Source organism: Macrotis lagotis, chromosome 4 (genome assembly GCF_037893015.1).
Source record: "Macrotis lagotis isolate mMagLag1 chromosome 4, bilby.v1.9.chrom.fasta, whole genome shotgun sequence".
NCBI classification, from domain to species: domain Eukaryota; kingdom Metazoa; phylum Chordata; class Mammalia; order Peramelemorphia; family Peramelidae; genus Macrotis; species Macrotis lagotis.
The window spans coordinates 134,959,510-134,978,164 of NC_133661.1; the positions used below are offsets into that span (position 1 = coordinate 134,959,510).

At 34.8% G+C, this 18,655-nt stretch overlaps 2 long non-coding RNA genes and 1 other non-coding gene across 3 annotated transcripts in view; all 3 read left to right on the top strand.

Annotated features, from left to right (window-relative positions):
- The window catches only part of LOC141520038 (uncharacterized), a 623,376-nt gene that overhangs the window by 346,040 nt on the left and 258,681 nt on the right, over positions 1–18,655 (top strand). The gene's annotated exons all lie outside the window — the stretch shown is intronic.
- LOC141520036 (uncharacterized) overlaps positions 1–18,655 on the top strand; it is a 96,746-nt gene that overhangs the window by 16,444 nt on the left and 61,647 nt on the right. The gene's annotated exons all lie outside the window — the stretch shown is intronic.
- LOC141523177 (U6 spliceosomal RNA) lies at positions 7,058–7,159 on the top strand. Its single transcript, XR_012478370.1, has one exon. It is a non-coding gene; the product is annotated as a U6 spliceosomal RNA (small nuclear RNA).

An 18,655-nucleotide genomic window follows, 5' to 3' on the forward strand; every position in this document is an offset into this window, starting at 1 on the left:
AGGGAAAAAGAAATAAAACTATGGAATGGGAAGGAAAAGTGTAAGAGAAGTTTTTAAAAAGTGAAAATAATATCCATTCAGATACTGTGGTTTTATTTTCCTTTGAATGTGAATGTTGTTATCCATACTAACTCTCCCAGGGTTGTCCTAGATTGCTGAACAGCTAAGAGTAGCTGCATCCATCATAGTTGGTCATATATTAAAAAGATGTTCAATGTTCTCTTGGTTCTTGTCCCTTTGCTTAGCATCATTCATGTAATTCTTTCCAAGTTTCTCTAAAATTCAACCATCCATGATTTCTTATAGAACAATAATACACTACAACATTCATAAACCATAACTTGTTCAGCCATTCTCCAATTGATGGACATCCCCTCAATTTCTAAATTTGCATCAGCAACCTTGTAGAGCTGTTTAAGTTGAATGAGGAGCTTAGAACACACTTTGTATTAAGTATAGTTCGAAGAGAATATGAAACCAAGCACTGAAGAGAACAAATGTCAACTTTTTAAGGAATTTCATGAGAGGAGGAGAAGGGATAGAGAAAAATAGATCCCAGGGATGGCTGTATATATCGAAGTTTTCAAGATAGGGGAGAGTCAGGTCATATATATGGACAGGAAAAAAGAAATCAGTAAATAGGGAGAGACTGAAAATTAGATAGAAGGGAGATAATCTGGTGGAGAATATGGAAAAGGAAGGGTTCAAGGACAAAAGTAAGGGGCATTGGTTTAAGTGATGAAAAAGGCTACCTCTTCATTAGAGATTGGAGTAAAGGAGGAGAGGGGGGAGATAGGTTAAGCGTTTGTGAGATGAGAAAGGATAAAAGAAGGAGCTCATGGTGAATGGTCTCAATTTTCTTGGTAAAGTTTGAAATCAGGTCTTTAGCTAAGAGGGTGAGAAAAACCTGTATAATTTCATCATGGCAATGGAGGAGAAAGAAGGCATTGAATATCTACCTAACTAGTTCAGCATACAGAAAAGTAATTATGTAGATACCCTGGAAGTATTCAACACACTTGTAAGAAGAGCAGTCTCCTAAAGAAAAAAAAAAAACTTGAGGCAAAGAGAAACTTTGTTCCCTGCTAAAAGAGACCCTAATATGACTCTATTCCCTATGTCTTCAGGTCCCATAGCTACTCCTGAGCCAGTCTGCTTCCCTAAAGGACCTCTGTTCTTAAATCATGAACTTGAAGTGTAATAAGGCAGTAAAGTGTCATGAAAAGATCATTAGAGGGGCAGCTAGGTGGCGCAGTGGATAGAGCACCGGCCCTGGAGTCAGGAGTACCTGGGTTCAAATCTGGCCTCAGACACTTAATAATTACCTAGCCATGTGGCCTTGGGCAAGCCACTTAACCTCATTGCCTTGCAAAAAAAAAAATCTAAAAAAAAAAGATCACTAGACCTGGCTATGTCTGTTGGATAACATTGGGCAAGTCATTTTACTTTTGTTGAACTATCTTTCCTCAAATAAAAAACAAGGATGCTATGAAACATGTCTACTCCAGAAATATTTGAAAAGAATCATTTAAAGGAGTTCATCTGGATGTCTACCTCTTCTTTTAGGGCCCTGATACTATTTACTTAAAAAACCCACAAATATGGTTAGCAGTGAATTTCTTATACTTAATGGGCTCTTAATGGTACTTACATCCATGACAGTAAATCCTTGATACTGTCCTTGATATTGTTCAATGGATCAAAAAACCAAGGTTATCATATTTACATAATCGAAATGAAGAATGTCCAATACAACACAGATCCAGATTCATGATAGGAAGTCAATAACTTCACATACAAAGTATGAACTGAAGTTTTAATGCTATAGTATACTATCTGCTTTTTCTAGTTCTTAAATTTATGTTTTGGGCCCAAGCAAGGAACAAATTTTCTCCTTGCTTTGGCTTTTCTTTTCTTGAGGAAACAACTTTTGTAGGCATCTTGAGTGCTTCCAGGACATTTTATTTTATCTAAGGAAAAGAAATGATATCTCACCATATTATTTGATTACCATCAAATGTTTTAGGGTGGGGCATGGCCAGCATGTCACTATATGACATGACTTTTGAGTGAAGTGAATTAAAATCTTTGCAAATGACACTCTTCATTTTCAGTGTCTTGCTCTTGATTTGTAGCTTGAAAAAAATCTGACTTTGCTTTCTGATTGTTATCTTTTTGCTGTGGGACCTGCTGGTTTGGGGATTTTATCCTTCTTTTTTTTTTTTATTTTTAAGGCAATGGGGTTAAGTGGCTTACCCAAGGCCACATGGCTAGGCAATTATTATGTGTCTGAGGCTGGATTTGAACTCAGGTACTCCTGACTCCATGCTCTATCCACTTTGCCACCTAGCTGCCCCTATCCTTCTTATTATTACTGAAGAACAAAGTTTCTGGGATTTCATTTCTCTGATACTCCCCGATACCACTGCTCATTCAGAAAAATACCTTGGACCACACTTGCCAGGAGGTCTGTTGTGAAGCCACAGAGCAAACTGGTGACTGGGGAATATTCTGAAAGCAGGATATGAAAGAAAGCAAGGTTTTTGAAGGGCGCTGTAGAAATAAGTGAAGAAAGAAAAGCAAGGTTAGGGTCCTAGTATCTTTAGGTCCAAGGTTATGAAACTATTTCCTCTGTAGACCTCCCTCCGACTTTGTATTTAGCTATTTGAATGTGATTCTGCTGTGTTGATAAGACCCTAGCTGAGAAGCCTACCTGCTAATCTTTGCCACATGCGTAACTCTCTTGCCCACCAACTTCTCCTCTCCCACCTTTAGTTAGATAGAACAAAGCACAGTTTTTCTTTTCATTCAGCTCTATAGTGTTTCCTTTGATAGGTTGGAAAGAGTAGAGATTTCACTTTTACCTTTTTCTTGATATTTATTTTTATTTGAGCTAGTATATTTTGCTGTGACCAATTCCTTTTCCTCCTTTGTGACAATGCTTCATCTTTTCACAGAATCAGTAATCATTACAATATGAAAAAAGTCAAATTAGACAGTGCTGACTCAGTTCTTATTGAACTAGTCTCATTAAATTGTCTTGACTGGTATTTCAACAATCAGGGGAATATTAGAGCCTCAAGGTTAGAAAAGACTTCTGAAGTCTTCAGTTCAATCCATACTTTAACAAAAATATTCTCTATAACATCCTGATAAGTGGCCATCCAGTATTCACTTGAAGACCTCCTATGAGGGGAAATCCATTTTCTCTGGAGGCAGCCCATTCCATTTTAGACAGTTCTAACTGTTAAAAAGTTTTCCTTATATCAACCTTAATTCTGCTCCTGCACTTTGATCCATTGCTCCTATTTTTAATCCTCTGGAGACTAATGGAACTAGTCTCATTCCTCTTTTGCCTGACAGATCATCCAATACTTGAAGACATCTCTCACATCTCTCTTAAATGATCACTCATCTAGGTCTAAATATCCTTTGTTCTTTTCTGGAACCTACATCTCCAGTCTCTTCAGGGATCTTAGCCTACATGCAACCACATAGGCAATCACTCTTTAGTCCTTGATTATATTTTGATGGCATAGTAGCAAAAGGGAGATTTGACATCTTTCAGATTAATTTGAACTAAATAGAAGTAATCCATGTAATTGAAATCTGTAGGAAAATGAAATATTCACTAATTTTTTACTATAACTTATGTTGTCCCCATGAGCATTTATTAAGCTCTAAGCTAGATACTATATTAGGTGTTGGACATGCAAAGAAAAAAAATCAAACAGTTTCTTACTCTCAAAGGAATTTAATTTCTACTGAAAACCGTCAGATGATTTTAAAAATTTTGTATCTTATGTTTCTAAGTCTCTCAAAAGGGATTTATTTATTATTCATTCTATTCTTTTTTTAGGTTTTTTTTTTGCAAGGCAATGAGGTTAAGTGGCTTGCCCAAGGCCTCACAGCTAGATAATTATTATGTGTCTGAGGCCAGATTTGAACTCATGTCCTCCTGACTCCAGGGCTGGTATTCTATCCACTGTGCCACCTAGTCGCCCCTATTCTATTCTTTTCAATAGATATTTTGGATGTGATTTTAGGCAATATGAACTAAAATTGTAAAATGAGTGATTTTTATTTTTGAACACCACAGCCTTGTGAGTCTCTTCACATACACCTATATTCAGGCATCCTAGTGCTTCATTCTAACTTTAGAAAGTGGTAGAGTGGATAGATCCCCATACCCAAACCTCAAGAAAACCAAGAGTTCAAATGTGACCTCTGATACTTACTGGTTGTATGGTGCTGGGAAAGTTACCACCCCTCTCTTCTTCAATTTCCTCATCTATAAAATGAGAATAATAATAATGCTGTCTTCTTGGGGGTTATTGTGATGTTTAAGTAAGATAATATATATTCAGTGTTTTATTAATATGAGGATGATAGTGGTGATGTTTACATTATTTATAAGGATGCTATGTTTCTGACCTTTTATTTTAACTATGTCTATGATAGACAAAACTAGTTAATGTGATAAATTAATGCAAGTGAAGTGGAATGCTTCTATATTTATATTTTAATATGTTTACATGTTTATATTTTAATAATGTACACTTGGAGATTACATATTAATATCTTGATTATTAAATTTTGGGGAATTTCAAGTAAAGGAGATTTTTTTTCACAACAGTTGCCTATACATAAGACAAAAAGTGAGAGCTATGTTTTCTGATCAAGTCAGTATAAGGAACATGTAGAATAATGATGGTAAAAACCAAGATGGTACAATCAGTCAAAAGCAAATCAGAAAGCAAAAATGAATGAATGGATGAATGGGTGAATAAATAAATGAAAAATATAAGTGCTTATCGTTTTTAAAATGTTTCAGTAGTGTCTAACTCTTTGTATTTGAGGATAGATTTGAACTTGGGAAGATGAGTCTCTATAAGTCCAGGCCAAGTACTTCATACATCACCTAGCTGTCCTATGTTGCAAATGATAGATACTTTACTGACTGTAAGACCCTTGACGAATTATTTAACCCTATTTTTCTCATCTATAAAATGAACTGGAGAAGGAAATGACAGACCTCTCTAGTATTTTTGGCAAGAAAACCCCAGATAGGGTCAAAAAGAGTCAGGCATGCCTGAAAATGACAATAAAGATGCTATTTAATATTTTGTTGGTTTCTTGGAATACAAAAATACAAAGCATAAAAGGACTGATCTCCAGGGAGTCACAATTCAATGATGAGTTAAACCATGAAAGAAGTTTGAACTACAAGTCAAAAAGGTCTCAACAGCCCTTAGACTTAGTGGTAAACCAGATGATAATGCTTCTTATTTAATATCACTTTCTCTGATAAAATCATATCTACTTCTGATTTTGAACCATTTGACAATGCTAAGGTTTTAGATGGTGAGAACTTACTTATTCTTGAGGAGATTGGAACTTTGGAACCTCAAAAAGTGGTTTTCAGGTCAATAATTACATAATTATTGATACCTAGGATGATAGGTATAGTGACAGTGTTAGGAATGGGGTTGGTGGTCTAGGGAAGACTAGCATTTCCAGACCTCTTGGACTTACCTATTGGTGGCAACTGATCAGCAGTTGCTGCAGGTGGTTGCAAAGAAGATGGTTCTTTTTTCCAAAGGCATTTTTCCTTTCAGTAAGATTTACTTGGGCCAGAGTGGAGTTAGGGCCAGAATTCAGGGTATTGGGGGATAGAGAGGGTACACTGAGGGCTGCTATTCCTAGTCCTTTGAGTCCAGTGTTCTGATCTATGTTCATTCAAAAGTGAAAATGGTTTTGCTTGCCTGGCATATATTTCCTCCTGTCTCTTGGTCAGGATACCATGCTCATTCAGCTAGAGATAATATAGTTTAAAACAGAGTGGTGTTAGGTCAAGCAATAGACTGGCTTAGACCAGACACAATCCATTAGAGAAGAGGAAGATCTTGAAACTAGGCATCCATTAACCAAGAAGCATCTTATGTTGTTATTGCTATGTTGCAGACAGACAGACAGAAACAGAGACACAGAGTGAGACAGAGAGAGACAGAGAGAGAGAGACAGACAGACAGACAGACAGAGACAAAGAGACAGAGAGATGGAGAGACAGAGAGAGAGACAGAGGCAGAGACAGAGACAGAGACAGAAAGAGATAGTTGAGGACAGAATCAGGGAATGTTTACTCTAGAGTCAGTAGATAGAAAATTGGATTTGAATTTTGGTAGATATGTATTTGAATCCTGCCTCAGGTACATAATAGCTATGTGACTCTGGGAAAGACACTTTACCTTGCAACATCAGTTTCTCAACTGTAAAATAAGGATGATGATAATAGCTCCTACTTCACAGGATTTTTGTGAGGATCAAATGAAATAATATGAAAAATGCTTAGCAAACTTTAAAGTACTTTATAAAAACTAGTTAGGCTGATAATTATGCAATTATCATTCCCTCCCCCCAAATATTTTGCAACACTCTCTATACGTGTCAGATCCTGATAGTATTACTATATTTACTATATTATATTACTATATTTACTATATTATATTATACTATATTATCTTACTATATTAATTCTGCCCAACTGCCAACCCAACCACAATTCACAATCTTCATTCTAAATGGTACCTATAAGTGGTTCCTTTCCCCTGTTTTAATCTGTTCTCTATCTTACTCATCGTTTGATACTTAAATCTTTAATTAGGAATAACTCCCTATCTTATAGCACTCCATATGTCATTCTTAATGACTAATAGGATGTTGATACTCAAGATAAATAGGGAATCAGTAAGAGAGGACCTTTGATGTGTTTAAGTTACTTGGACAGATAAATGTTCTTGAGCATTGGTATGTGAATGCTGAGTCATGAATTATTTTTTAAATATCATGAAAAACAGGAAACATGCTGCCGAGTTGTAGAAAAAAATGTTATTTTTAAAAAAGGAAAGAGAACAGTCCATAGAACATAGGCCAAAGAGCTTGTTCTTGATGCCTGACAAAATTGTAGAATATATTGTTGAAGATATGGATAACAAGTGTCCAGAAAAGGAAGCAGTGATCACAGTTAAGATGAATTCATTAAGATTAGGTCATTTCAGTGTTCCTTTCAGCATCACATAAACTAACATTGGAATGATACAGATGACACTGGTTTCTTTGCAAGGATGATATGCAAATTTGTGAAGAGTTCCATATTTTAAAATTTCTATTCAATTAGCTTTTTCTCTCATGTAAACTTCCTTTTAATTGGCATTCACTTTTTGAGTGCAAGCTCTTCAAGTCTGAAATTTTAAAATGGCCTCTAAAACTACATTGCCAAAGCTTATAAAGAAATTTGCCATATGGCAAGAGTAAGAAAGTGGAGGAAGTAGAGCTGAGAAGTTTGAAGTGGAGAAGGTATTGGACCAGCAAGGGCTGAACAGGAAAGTGGGATATTTATTAAAAGTGGAAAGAAGTTACAGATGCAGACAATATGTAGAAATATGAAGGAAAACATAGATTGTCCAGAACTGATTGAAACATTTCTGAATTCTCAGAAGACTGGTAAAGAAAAAGATGGGGGCAAGAGAAAGTCTTTATCTGACAGTGAGTCAGATGACAGCAAGTAAAAGAATAAGAGTTTGTTGGCAAATTGCAGGTCATGGGGCCTATTACATGGTAGTTAGCGTCTTCCTTGTGGATGCAAAGTTGTCTCCAAATGTGCACAGTAGACAACTTCACACTTATCCAAAAGGATCCTCTCCCCAAAACCTTACTGGTCAGATCTTGGTAGGCAAGATCTCCATCTCCCAGGACTTGTGGAAGGGTGGCCATGCTTGTTTGCACTTCCCCACTTGTCCAACTCTCAATCATTGATGTTGCCCAAACATAGGTTAGAAATGTATGTGGGTAAATGCTGCTAAAACTTGGTATACCATTTGCTTAAAATGTTAAAATAGAAATTTTGACTTTGATTTTCCAAGAGAAAATCTTGGATTTCCTGCTTCAGACAGTAGGGATATACGATCTTATTTTATTAACAAAGTGTCCTCTCTTAATCATAAAGTAATATCTCCATCCACTGAAACTTAAATAATCCACCCAAAGGACAAATATTGGGAGGGGTGGAGGAAGATTGTGTACTATGAATATAAATGAGGAAGCAAATGTTATGTAGGAAGCATGTTATGTAAACTTCTATACTCTTAACAAGCATGTTTTTCTTTCTTTATCCCAATTCATCCCTTCAACACATAGGACCAGCTTTTTGACTATTTGAATCACTTGGCTCAATGGAGGTTATGCAAAAAAATATCAACTTTGCAGTCATTAGAAAGTTATACTCTATTTTGTTTCCTTTATTGCAAATTGTGGTGAATAACATTTAATAAATGAATAGATTTACATTTTTCCTTTAAAGAAAAGAGTAGGTTATTCCAGACAAATCACATTCCACTTTTCACAGGTTCCTCAAGGAAATGTTCATATGTAGTTTATATGATTTTAGCAGGCTTTTGGCAAAGTCACTAATGCTATTCTAGTGGAAAAGATGGAAAGATATGGGCAAGGCAATAGTATAATAAGGTGAATTCAGACTTCAGTTGAATGAAGTAGTCAATGATGGTTCAATGTCAATTTTGAAAGGGGCTCCTGTGTGTGTATGGGGGTGGGTGGGTATTGGGGGAGGAATTTGTACTTAGGTAAATAGCCTTGGGCTGTTTACAATTTTATCAATGACTTGCACATAAACATAGATGTCATGCTTATCAGATTTCCTGATGGCAAAAAGATGAGATGGATAGCTAACATACTGGATGATAGAATTGGATCCAATACATTTCAGAAAGATAATACTATTAGACTCAGTCTAAGGAGATGAAATTTAATAAGAGATAAGTAATAATATATAATAAGAGCAAGGTAGTAAGCCACAATGGCTCAATGGAGGTTAGCCAAAAAAAAAAAAAAAAACAAACCAGGTCTGTTTGCACCTGTGTCACCCCAGGCTTTTCATTTATTTTAGCAAATAAAAGAGGAAATGAATGAAATATGTTATTTTGGCTTTTCTATTGTACAGTTCACTTAATGCACTCTACATCTACTCAATAGTCTTAACTTACTGTTTCTTGAATTCCATCTTTCATGTCTCAGTTCTGTGTCTTAGTATAGATTCTTCCTCATTTCTATAATGTACTATCTTTGTCTTCTGGACAGGAAGCTAGAACAATCCCTAGCTTCCTGTAAGTCTCAACTGAGGTACTTCTTATGTCCTTCCTTTCCTGATTCTTCCAGTTGAAATTTTTATCTTGAAATTATTCTGTCATTACTTATCTGCACATATCTTTCCAGTGAAAAAATAAACTCCATGAGGACAGGAACTCTTTTTTTTAAATTATATCACTAATGCTTAACAAAGCCTCTGGACTCTAGTAAATGGTTTTTATATATTTGTTGAATTGAATTAAATGCACGATCCTATACTTGCTTTCAAAAGCTTTACAAGTAAAGAAGGGGGAGTGTAGCTAGATAGCATTTCTTTTAAAGAAAATCTTGAAATGGGAATAGTTCATTATGAGTCAATAGTGAAATAAGAAAGCCATGGACATTAAGGTAATCTCAGGCTGCATTAAGAAAAGGTGATAGTTCTTCTTTCTTGCTCAATCAGACCACAACAGGACTATTATATTCACAGCCAATTACCACATTTTAGCAAATACACTGATGATCAAAAAAGCAACCACAGGACAACAAGCAAGGTTAGAAAGAACTTTGGAGCAATGCCCCAAATTAATTGAAGAAACTAGAAGCATTTACCCTGAAGTAGAAAGGCTGTGGAGGAGGATAAGGCAGTTGTCAAATAATAACAATACATTAAACAACTAGCATTTATATAGCACTTTCAGACTTGTAAAAGCACTTTACATGTATTATCTATGTTGATCCTTACAACAACAAAGCAAGGTAGGTGTCCTTTTAATTTCTAAATTTGTTATGTTTAAAATGCACATAATTATTAGTGCAGTAATACATGCATACAATTTACAAGTAAAATAGACATATTAAGGATTCATGCTCAAAACATTTTACTGATTGAAATGTACTATTAGAAAAAGTTTGGGGATCATTGATCTGGACAAGTCTCTAACACTATAAATTACAGAGAATGAACCAATTTCTAATGGTATAGAATGTTCCTCATTGGAATCTCCTTATACTAATAAACTCATAAATCTTGTATGAAGATTTGAAAAAATCAAAATATCTCTGTGAGGGAAACAGTACAAGTATTTTTACATTACTCTTTTTTTTATATGAAAATTGAAGTTGAGAAAGATGTAGTGATCTGATCCTAGTCATAACATTTTGGTGATCAAAAAAGTCCTTAAATTTAGAATGAGGACACATCTAGAATGAGTCTAAGTAAAGTGCCTAAGATCACCCATGTAATATTAATGATAGTAAGCTGCCATTTATAGGGCACTTAAAGATTTAAAGAATTCTTTACATTCAACACCAACATGTCCAAAAATATTTATAGTAGCTCTTTTTGTAGTGACAAAGAATTGGAAATGGAGGAAATGCTTGTCAATTGGGGAATGGCTGAAAAATTATGTCATATGAATGCGATGGAATACTTTTGTTCTATAAAAAATTATGAGAAATGGTAGTTCAGAATAGCCTTGAAAGACTTGCACAAACTGATGTTGAGTGAAGTGAGCAGAACCAGAAGAACATAGCTAGCTTAATAGTACACACTTGCAGCTACACTGGGTAATGATCAACTATGATAGATTTGTTCATTTCAGTGGAATAATGATTAAAGTCAGTTCTAAAAGACTTGTGATGAAAAATGTCATTCATGAAAATGGAGTTATTTATTTTATAGTACTTATGAGAGTGTTGTAAGGTTCAAATAAGGTAATTTTTGTAAAGTGTTTTGCATTTTGGATTTTAAATGTAGATCAAAGCTTACTATCTTAAATTTCTATAAGTTGTACTATGTTTTATGTTTTTTTACCTTTATTTTTGCCCTTTTTTGATTTGATTCTTCTTTCACAATATGATTAATATGGATCTATGTTTAGCATGGTTATACATGTATAGCTTATATTAGATTGCTTTCTGTAAGGGGGAGGGTGAAGAGAAGGAAGGGAGGGAACTCAAAATCTTGCAAAAAATGATTGTTGAAAATCACCATTGCATATAGTTTAAAAATAGTTTAAATAAAATATTTTACACTCATCACTTCATTCTGACAATAATATGAGATGCTTCATGTGTTCTCTTGGGCCTTTTCTCTTTATATCACAGACAAATTTCACCTTGGTATCCTCTTTCTTTATTTGGTAACCTCTTTCAATAATAATGTTTATGACTCATTTTTTCCCACTGAATCAGATTCTAACCTGATGACAAAATTGATTTGTCTCCTTAAATACATTCAGCTACACTGCAAGCAAAAAGGTTAATGATATAGGAGAGGTTTTACTTAATCCCACAATTGCAGAACAAGTTCATACTCAAGTACTTCTAATTTAAGGAAAATTATCCTACGTATTCTGGGATATATCAAGGAATTCTCCCCTCTGGTGGGACCCAATTTACTCATGGACTTGGGGTACCAGGGAAAAGATGCCAATACACTGATTCTTCTTGCCATTTGAGGTCATTTGGATGACAAGACTTTTGTATATCCTTCTAGGTCTGAGTAATGGTAATCATCTCTGTCTTTTCTTGTAATTTTTTTGTTGAGATTTTCTTTCTCTCTCTCTCTCTCTCCCTCTCTTTCAACACAGGCTATCTTGGTTAACATCACTATTCCTTCTGAAGACTGCATTGATATATGCACAAGAGGAAAATGTAAACATGAGAGATTATCACTTGCCCATAGTCATGCAATTAGTAAGGATCAGAGATGAGACTTGAATGTCTCTTCTGACTCTAAATATTCAGTTCATTCTATTATACCAAGATGCCTCTTGTAGAAATGCTTGTTTGATTGGAGAAGGGAATATTTATTATATACTTATATCTAAAATACACTATTTAACATTTTACTTAGCAGTTTTTTCCAGAGTAATCAAAATAAAATAAGTATAGCACTTGAAATTTTATTATATAAACTTAAATAATTCATAATCTCTCTGGTCTCAACAGGTATTTAATAAATGCTTTCTTGCTTGCTTGCTTGCTTCCTTCATTAAATGGGGTAAGATTGTATGGTAGTTAGGACCCACAAAGAATAGAGTACTTGATCTGGAGTCAGGTAGACTAGATTACATAACTAGTCTCAGACATTTAGTGGTTATGTGGCTTTATCTTAGTTTCTTCATCCATATAAATAAATTTATTAATATATATATATATTTATCTCATGAGATTGTTGCAAGGATCAAATTTAATAGTATTTGTAAAGTGTTTTGAAAAACTAGAGAATTACATAAATAATATAGCTATTATAAGTAGCAAGAGCATTTCACTTGGAGTCAGGAAAGATCTGGATTTCAATTTCAACTTTAACAAGTCTTTAAACCTCAATTCCCTTAAAATGAAAAAAGATGACATTTACAATGCTAAATTCACATGGTTGTACCTGAAAGTACTTTGAAAATCCAAACATGTTATATAAATATGTTACTAAACTATGTTAAAATTTAAAGGGAATAAACAGTCATTTGGGAAAACACAGCTAGCTTAATAAGCACTTTTAAAAATGTTACAATAAACCCTCCTACTTCTACCTAGTAAAATGGTACATCAGATACTTAGTGACATGTGGATGGATAATTTAGACAAAGTTTGATAGCCAAGTAACTCCATACTGAATGTGTCTGTATTGTCTGGTAAGTTAGAGAATCTATAAAAGTAAAGCTTTTATAGAGCTAAATGTTGAGAGAAATAAAGTTCCCAATCCTTCCATTCTATGCAGATGTTAAACAGATGTAAAAAAGAAGAAAAAAAAAACTCCACAAGAAACATATGTCTTTCTTTTCTTTTTTAAAGTTCATTTTCCTTCTCACCTTTTCCCTCCAATTCTTGAATAAGACATATAACAACATTCTAATTTCCCATACATTTATTGTGATAGCCCTTTATATGTCTGCAAAAGTTTTCCTGAAAACATTTTTTTGGCTTTCACAACTTTATACAGATTAAGTCTGTTGCCTTTGCTTAGTCTCAAATACTCTCTCCCCAGGAGTCTGAACTAAACGCATAATTTAAAGAGCCTTTAATCTGCAATATCATTCCCATTTGGTCAGAGGCAAGTCTCACTTTATGATGTTAACTTTCTTTAGAGCAATGGTAGTTTTCTGAGAGTCAAAATCTCATGTCAACCGTTTGTTCAGGAAAGTCTGACATTCCAGTATATCAAAGGATTTCAATGGATAACCTTCAGCTAAGGTTTTCATTCAGGTTATGTATTTGCCAAGGAACACCAAAAGTAATAGAAACATGCAAAACGCATGGTAATATGTGACTGGGAGTTACCTGCCTTCATTATGTATTTTCTTAGAGTTTAATCAGTTCAGAAAGAGGATTGGAAATGTAAAATTAATAGCTCCTACTGCAAGCAGAAAGGTGTTCTCAGAGTAGTGAGAAAGTGGATGAAAGGGACTGAGACAACCCAATCTGCCTTACATTACCCTTGTCTCTACTTGTTGGAGACGAGGAGCTTATGGAACTTTTTGATTGCCTGCTTTTTCCTATCAATATGCATCAGTGTGGATTTCACTAGCAAGTCCTTTTTTGTACTGGGGCAGGGCAGGGAAGAGGAGGAGTGAAAGGAGGATTGTGATAGGGACTTCCAACCTTTATGTGGGGAGGGTTATTTCCTTTTTTAATTAAATTTCCAGACAAGCAATTTGCCTTTTCCAATGTATTGGGGTTTTCATCAGCTTTTTTCTTGTATAGTGGCAAATCACGAATGGCTTATTACAGTTACAACCACACAGGAGGATGTTCCATTGCCCACTCATCCCAAAGGCTGTATTTTAAGCACATGAACCACATCAGTAAAAAACTTCAAGTTAAAAGTCAAGGTGTTAAAAAGACTCAGGGAGATTGTTATCTCCAGGGTTTTAGCTATTTGGTTAGTAGTTTGCAAGAGATAGGAAGATCCACATTTTCAAATGGAAAAAAAAAGATTTTTAACATTTTCCCCCATGGCATAGGAAGAAGACATCACTGACCAATGCACCTTAATATCACAAAATTTCTCTTAGTGAACATGAGATGAAAAATAAGTCTGTTGGTATATTTCATGATGGGTTAGCTATGGGGTGCAGTGAGTAGAGCACTGGAGTCAGAAAGATATGAGTTCAAATCTGGCCTCAGATACTTACTAGCACTAAATCTATACAAAAAATGGAATCAGGGCAAGGAAAACAAACATGTAAATGAATCTCACCCAAAAGAGTTTTATTATCTTAAGTATGACTTCAGTCAAATGGCCTTATATCTTAGAACATTGTTAGAGTCAAGCATACAATTTAATACTGTGCTAGGGTTCAGACTAAAACATCAGGGCTCATTTAGCCAATAGCTGAATGATTTAATTCTAAAGACCCAGAATTTTATATTCCTTGTTAGGTGATTTTAAAATTATTTCTGGGTTTCAGTTTTGTTTTAATTGATAAGTCAAATTAGGAACCAAGTAATATAAGGGTTCTTTTCCTACCTCCCTTCCCATCTATTACTTACTCAGATACATACTTTACCCTGTTTGCTTCAGTTCTTCATTTGTAAAAATGAACTGGAGAAGGAAAGAACAGACCATATCTTTCCCAAGCAAATTCTGAATTGGGTCATGAAGAGTTAGACACAACTGAAATGATTGAACAAACAAAAATAATCTATGTCACGATGACAAAACGATTGTTTATTTTGGTCTATTAGTCAAAAAAACGAAGTCATTTGGTTCAAATATTAGTTCAAGTATTTCTTAGTAAACAATTTATTTATTAGTCACACTAAACAATGTGACTGAAATTTTTATTTTCTCAATCAACTTTGCTAATTTTATGTATTCAAAAAGCTTCTAGGAAATCATATTATAGAGATTTGAGATAAGTGGTGGTAGCCATGTGGCTAAACTTTGCTCATTTCCTACAAGTAATAGAGAAATAAATCTCTTTGGTATACTTAGCCTTTGACTGGGGGATTCAAAGGCCTTGGGTGGATATCCACCTTCAGAAATGTACTCAAGGGACATGCATGCTCACACACACACACACACACACACACACACACACACACACACACACAGATTAGATCCAACAACTTAATAACCGCCTGGAAATTAGTTATTTCCCTCTCTTCAAGTCCAGTTCACAGCTGGCAAACACAAGAAGGGTAAAGCTCTCTATGTTAATCTGTTAGGCCATTCCTTTTCATGAACATAAATTGAGGATAAGATCTAGGGATGGAGATTCTGGCCACAGCTTGAAACCAACCCATCAGAGTCATGACTCATTAAGATCTTGATGCCAACTTTTTGCTGCAGTTCCAAGGGATAGAGATTTTGTCAAGGTCATTGTTTCAAGTGAAGTTCAGACTCTTATTTGCCATAAATGAAGGATATGGGAAGTCAGCTGTGAGATTTCAGAATAATATTTAGATAATTGTGATTTATCTCATCTTAAGGATCAAACTGATTGAACCCGAGCCGAGTTTGAACCAAGCTTTGTTTACAGGCCTCCTTCCTCAAAGCTTGGTGTTTAAAGCAAGAGTTTCTGTCTGACCTTGGAAGAAGAATGACCAATAATAATAACAACAATAATGGTAATAAACAATGAATATTGCAAATATATCTTTAGAGCAGAAAAAATTAATTTCCTATTTGAAGCTCATTCACATAAATACTCTTAATGGCTTATTTAAATACAGTCTCTGTTAAATCCTAAGAGCAAAGTACCTGTACCAAGAGCAAGAGTCTTGCATTTAATCGGTTACTGTAATAAACATATAAAAATTTTTTTTTCATGAGAGGACAGAGCAGTGGCTACATAAAAGGACATCAAATGACACATCCTCCATCTCCCAGCAAATAAAAAAGCCATCAGCTCATAACAAGGCGGTGATAAAAGGTGCTGAGGCCAGTAAGATTAAGACTTTGTAATAAGGTTCGGGCGCCAAAACTGACAGCCATTTTCTTTTATATTTATCATGTCTTCACATTGGGGTGAGAAGCCATGGCTCTGTCCCATTGCTGGCTAGAATTTATAGCAGCTCCATTATTAGGAGATTGCAGTGAAATGGGGTAGAGGTATGGTTTTCTGAGAATGTTACGATAGCCTCCTACATTATACACTTGACAGGTTTGTCAGCTCTTAGTAACAAGCCTTGTAAAGTACTTTAATATCATTAGCACTATTTTCTTAATGTGTCTGCTCTCCCAGCAGCCTGAAAATATCATATATCATGGACTGGAGGGTAGCAGGAGCTGCTATCTCCCCTTTTCTAGCTTCTTAAATTTCATTTTATTGTAACATTGAAGGTTGATATTTTAATCAAAATAATGCAGCCATTTTCCTTTATTGATTATCAAGTAAATATGTATAAATATGTAGTTAGGGGTAGGCAACCCTTTTAGATGATATTGAAAACAATATAATTAATGGCTTTCTCATATAATTGCTATACATATGTGTTACATCTTTCTGTTGTGTTTCAAGGGATCTTTCTATCCTGCCCTCTTCACCAAGGTATATGTGGAATCCACTTACAAAGGAATGAGAGCATGGAACCTCCTCTCCTCTCACTTGATCCATAAACCCACCTGAACATATGTTGTCATATACACTTCTAATAAGTAAAATTATTACTCCCTGAGTATGGGCAAGACAGATATTAAAAAAATTATTTCTTTGAAATTATTCCAAATTCTTTGTCCATTATCCCTCACTCTGCCATCTAAGGTATTATTTACATTATTTGTTTTCTCTTCTACTTTCAAAAGATCTCAAACTGGATTGGAAATAGAAATCCTATAAGGACTATATGTCCTTTCAAAGATAAGGATATTGACAAATGAATATCCATCTACAATGCTAATGTGGGCATGGAGACAATAAGCCTTTTCATTGTTTTAACAATACAAGAACTGTTTATATATTTCCTTATTTCAGAAAATAAACATTTATTAAGTCCTTTGTAAATGTATTAAAATTATAAATGTGGTTTGATCTCATTTGGAAACAGAATACACTGCTTAAATAGGGGTCACATTTATCCTTGACATTGTAAATAATCTCATGCATGACCCTGGATCATAAAAATTCCACCACTGTAAACAACTGTACTAAATCTACACAAAAAATGGAATCAGGGCAAGGAAAACAAATATGTAAATGAACCTCATCAGAAAGAGTTTTATTATCTTAAGTATGACCTCAGTCAAATGGCCTTATATCTTAGAACATTGTTAGAGTCAAGCACACAATTTAATACTGTGCTAGGGTTCAGACTAAAACATCAGGGCTCATTTAGCCAATAGCTGAATGATTTAACTCTAAAGACCCAGAATTTTATATTCCTTGTTTGGTGTTTTTAAATTTATTTTCTAGGTTTCAGGTTATTTTTTTAGGTTTTTTTTTTCAAGGCAATGGGGTTAAGTGGCTTGCCCAAGGCCACACAGCTAGGTAATTATTAAGTGTCTGAGACCAGATTTGAACCCAGGTACTCCTGACTCCAGGGCCAGTGTAGTTTTGTTTTAATAGCTAAGTCAAATAAGGAATCAGGAAAAAAAAATACTTGATCCCCATCATTTAAGTAATAGACACCACTGAATTGATGGTTAAGAAGTTGCTGTACTTATTATCTTTTCAGGTTAGGATTTACTCTTCCTGGCTTCTAATACCCACTGTTAGCTATAGAAAACAAAAAGAGACATTAAGATCCCATAAGCTTCAAGAAGCTGAACTAAAATCCCTGTCTATGCAAGCAAAAGCAAATATGGCACAGAGATGACCAGATATCTGGGGAATTTGATCAATGTTTATACTCAAACTGGATAAAGTAAGACAATTCTTATTTCTTCTTTGCTGACAAGGTTTAGGTTTATCCTGTGCCATCAAGATGATAACCTTATTTCTTCACTGCTCTTTACCTTTATCTATATAAACACTCCCTCTCTATTAACCTCTTTCAAACACTGTTCATTTGTGGTTTGCTGTTCTCTTAACATTTAAACTGGATCAAGAACTTGGACTACTGGACAATTTGATCAATATGTCCCTAAGATAATTTTTTCCTGGGTGAGGAGGAAGATAAATGAAGAATCTGGGGACTATTATATTGTCAGTTTTTGGAGGGGTCTTTAGTGGCTCATACATGATTTTCCTGAAATATAGTTAGGAAAGTTCTAGAACTAGATTGAATCAATTTAATTAATAGTTGTCCTTAGAATCGAAGATCACATCAACGAAATTAATGGTGGCTTGGTTTGCACATTATATTTATTATAACAAGGGGCAGGTTGTGCAAAGATATCCTTCTCATTTGCCTTTACCAAACCATTTTGTACCAGAGAATGGAAATTCTAATGTTTGTCCTTCATTTTTTGTTTTTTAGATTTTTTTCAAGGCAATGGTGGTTAAGTGGCTTGCCCAAGGCCACATGGCTAGGTAATTATTAAGTGTCTAAGGCTAGATTTGAACTCAGGTACTCCTGACTCCAAGGCCAGTGTTCTATCCACTGCACCACCTAGCCGCCCTGT